Source organism: Leuciscus leuciscus (genome assembly GCF_965113295.1).
Source record: "Leuciscus leuciscus genome assembly, chromosome: 16".
NCBI lineage: Eukaryota > Metazoa > Chordata > Actinopteri > Cypriniformes > Leuciscidae > Leuciscus > Leuciscus leuciscus.
This window is the reverse complement of record NC_138740.1, coordinates 8,344,034-8,348,672: the sequence shown is the minus strand read 5'-3', so window position 1 is coordinate 8,348,672 and position 4,639 is coordinate 8,344,034.

The following is a 4,639-nucleotide window of genomic DNA, read 5'->3' as shown; positions in this document are numbered from 1 at the left end:
GCACTCGTACTGACTCTTATTCTGCCTGAAAGAAAGAAAAGCTCGTAGCTTACTGAAGGCGGAGCGGTTTGACCAATCAGATGAAAGGGGCGTTTCAGCGCCGCCCACGTGTGCAAATGAAATATTGAACCCATAAACCGATTTGTAAACCACAAACGAAAAATGAAAAATCGAGCCAAAATCTCATTTTTCGTTTTTTAAACTAAACTAAAAAACGAATAAACGAGCTGGTTTTCATTTCTCGTTATTCCATTCCAAACAGGAAATGAAATGATCAAAAAGTACACGGACCCCCAAGAATGAGTTTGCAAAAACTTACAGACCATGAATTTTTTTTATTTTAATGATATTGACAACATATTTGTCAAGTTGCAGACATGAATGTATGTCCAACTGAAGAAGAGGCACTATATTAACTGTCTACTTTTATATAGTACATATATTCATACTTCAATAAAGAGACACTTAAAAACTCATATTTTATTTGAAAAGAGACATGTCCATCCATTGTATAACTATATATCATCAGCACAAGCCATTGTGCTTGAACACCGACGATCGCCTCAAGTTAAACTGCATTGTTTCATTTACCTTCTGTGTCATTGCCCACAACGCTTACGTGACAGGACTTTGAAACAGCAAACAGCTAAAACAATAAAAGGCATGACTTACATCGCATCCTTTTTTATAAGCCCACTAAGATCCACTTATCATTTTCAAGAATTTATTTAATTTTTTTATTAAGCTGAATGATTAATACGGCCTAAAATTAACACTCGCCAAACACGAGTAAAAATCAACGTTGGCGAGTATGAAACGGTGTCAATCACCAGTTGGCCAGTAACATTTTTATGAATTCTAACAATGCAGTGTTATGAGAACATGAGCAAACATGACCGACGCTCGGATTGATGGACCAGCGCTGCATCGAAAGTTTAAGGCGTGCCAATTTAAACATGCAAGCGCAAGAACAGTTTGAACTCAATTTGTTATTCGCAAGTGGTTTGGGAAGTTTCTGTGCGCAAAAGCACACGCCCAGAAAGCTGTGACTCAGACAGCGCGCAAATACTGAATTGAGCCGTTTAAAAAAAGTGCGCGTTTCAACGAGTATCCTAGTGAACATAGTCAAGTCAAGTCACCTTTATTTATATACAATACAGATTGTTTCAAAGCAGCTTTACAGTGATAACATGAAAATAATACAACAAAGTTTGTTTTTCGAAGAAAATGGCATCATCGTCCACCTTAAGTAAGGCAGATCAATAATATTGTTGAATATTAAATGTCCCCCAACTAAGCAAGCCATTATAGGTCAGAAGTCAGATTGGATCAGAACATTGAGAATATTTATCCAGTTCCATCTGGTTGAAGATCGGAGTCACGCCGGTATGGAGACGAGTTTGTTGAGGATCGGTGCCGATGAGGCCTTCACAGGGCTGATGAGGCTGACCCTTGAGGAAGGTGTTGTGGTCGTGTCTAGGCGCAGGTCCACCATCTGATCTGGATACGGCCCGGATCTGGCTGACTGCAGTAAACCTCATTAGCGTAGATGCCATTCTTCTTATGATGTAACGAGTACATCAGGTCAGGTCATCATAGTCAGTTAAACAGCTGAGAAAGAAAACACACATGTACAGTATAAGTAGGCTATATTGCATCAGTGCATTAGGTCTTAAAGTGACAGCAGCCTAATAATCCTGCTGCTCTCTCAAAGGACAAAGGGGAAAAAAACGTACTGCTCTCGACTGAATACCTTTTGTGACTTTAATGAAGATTAATCTGTTTAATTTAGTAATTAATGCAGTGTTATTTTACATTTGATAATTGTGATTAATTTATAATGGCCCTTTTGCAACTTTTCTCTGTATTTATTTCAGATATCTGTCAACAGGAGACTCATTCCGATCAATAGCTTTTAGCTACAGGGTGGGTTACTGCACAGTGGCAAGGGTGGTAAAAGAAGTGTGTGAGGCAATATCGTCTCTCTTGGTCCAGGAATACATGCTTGGTGTCTCACCAAAAGTGGCAGATGCAGTGGTGTGAAGGCCACTTGCATCCTTCACAATTTCCTACGTTATGAGGATGCTGATGCAGAGGAAGGAAGTTGTGCCCCCCTGCCATCAGAGCCACAGTTTGCCATGCAGCCCATCCAGCGAGCTGGCAGCAACAATGCCTCTAGGGAAGCACTGGAAATAAGCCAAAGGTACACCACCTACTTCTCTTCTCCAGCAGGTGAAGTTGCATGGAGGTATTCTGTCATCTAATGCCTCATAATTACTCCCACCACCATCAGGACCACTGCCATCAGTGCCATCCAGGATCACCACCAATAAAAAAAAATTAAAAAGGCTCTTTTAAAGCGTAACTCTCTCCAAAATGCAACCTAGGCTCTTTTTGTTAATCTACCCGAGGCAAACTTTCGTTTAAAAGCATAATTAGAATGGAAACGCCACTTTAAGTTTTACCGTATTTTCGCTTTAGGTTAAAATGCCTTGTGAATGGGAGTGAATGGAGCACTTTTATGATAGCATCAAAGCCCGTCTACGGAAAGCCTGTTCACTCCAACGCCCTATTAAGTCCTATTGGTTGTAGTTCCAATCTGAGTTCCACTGGGGGCGCTCGCCATGAGTGCAAAATGAATGGGAGTCTATGGGGCTAGACGGCTTATGTCCTTTCGATTTCTTACAGGTTGAGTTGTTGTTGCCCATAACACACTAGCATTCTGCTAATGAACGCTGATTGGTCAGTGAAGGACTGATTACGACCAGAGATGCCGCTTGATGGCATCGTGGCATCCGAAGCGGGACCAGAAACAAACAAAACAAAAACTCATCTAGCACGTGTATTTACCTGTGTCAGCTGTGTTGTGTGTTTACCTGTGTCAGCTGTGTTGTCGATGCCTCGAGAGAAAAGAAAGTGCAGAGCGCGAAAGCACCAAAGTGACTGAAGGATTGCCGTGAAGCAGTATCTCTGGTCGTACGATGTGTATGACGTCATTGACATTTTGAAAGACTTTTTAAAGCAAATAAGTGACTCTAAAAAATCTAAGACCAAGCAATGTGTAATTTCTTTGCATCCCCTTTCGAAAACAACATTCAAATTACTAGACAAAAAATTATATTCTGAGAAAAGTGGATTTTGATGTGTATAGCGCCATAGACCTCCATTCATTCTGCACTCGTCCTGTGAGCGCCCTCATATGGAACAAAAGTGGAACTGCAACCGGAAGTTTATTGAGTGGCACTTCTCCCCTCATTAGACTTTCTCTGATAGCATCCAAAATCACTATTTTTAAAACACTAAGGAGGCTCGATACGACATGAAACTTTGCTCAAAGTATCACCAGGGGCTCTACACATGAACTCGAGCATTGAGAACATTGTTTGTGTACACAGAGTTTACTGAAAAGAAAGATTTTGAACAACTCACTGTAGCTGTGTCCACCGGGATTTTGACAGTCAAAAATAGTCGATTTCCGAATGCGAATGAACGGACTCTGAATTTTAGTATTGTTTCTTATATGAGGATCCTTTTTCAAATACAAGGTCAATATTAATTTTCACTAACGAGAAAACAACAAATTGTCCGTGAATTTATATTGAAGTAAGCTTTAGGAGCTTTCCTCCCTGTTACGGAGATTGACTATTTTTGACTGACAAAATGTCGGCGGACGGAAACACAGCGAGTTGTTCAAAATCTTTCTTTTTAGTAAACTCTTTGTAATTCCAGTTTACATCCGGTGTTTTAATCCGTCTCTTTTGTCCACTTCCAACCACTTCTGTCCTGATCTCTTCGAGGGGAAAGTCTATGGGTGGGTAAATGTATGGGGTTTATTCAGATCTTTCAATCTAATGGACAAAATAAGCCCACACAATTTACATATGAACGCGACCGGAGCCGACAGAAAACACAAGCAGAGCATCAGCTTTAGTTTCTGATCTGACAGATGCAAGCCCAGCCGAACTACTGTGAGTGTGTGTTAGAAATCAGGGGTCCGTTCTTCGCTTAATACATCCGCACTGTTTTTCTCCACAGCAGAGCAAGAGCTACACTTATGTTACCTGTTTAAAATGTGCTTCCACTCGATCCAGCCCGATCTCATGAAAGTGTATAGCACGAATTTGATTTCTCATACCATTTATAATCTCTAACCACGACGCTCCGACTTTTAAAAGATCTGCTTCGCACTCCATACTCAGTTGGATAAGCTTTCAGACACCGGTTCACATGGAGGGCTTTCCCCATAGCGTCATCGACACAATGTCTCGTTCCCTGTTCTCAGGAAACATGTTACAGTCGTAACCTGAGACGTTATAGTTATCATCTTTAGATTAATCAAAGACTGAATTTAGTTACCTGAACCTAGATTAATCAAATCTTAACAAAGTGACCTAAACATTTTACTAGTAATCACACGTTTTATGTGTAATTTTACATGTAACGTTACAATAAATCGTATGTATAATTTAATTCTTTTCAATTTGAGTTAATACAGGTGGAGCTGGGAAAGGTGTAGTGTTTCTGAAAGCTGTAACTACAACAAATGCTGACAAAGTAATTGAAGGTTGAGCACGCAAGCTCATTGGCTACTCATACAGCAGGAACCAATCTGCTGTGCCCTACAGAGAATGATGGACCA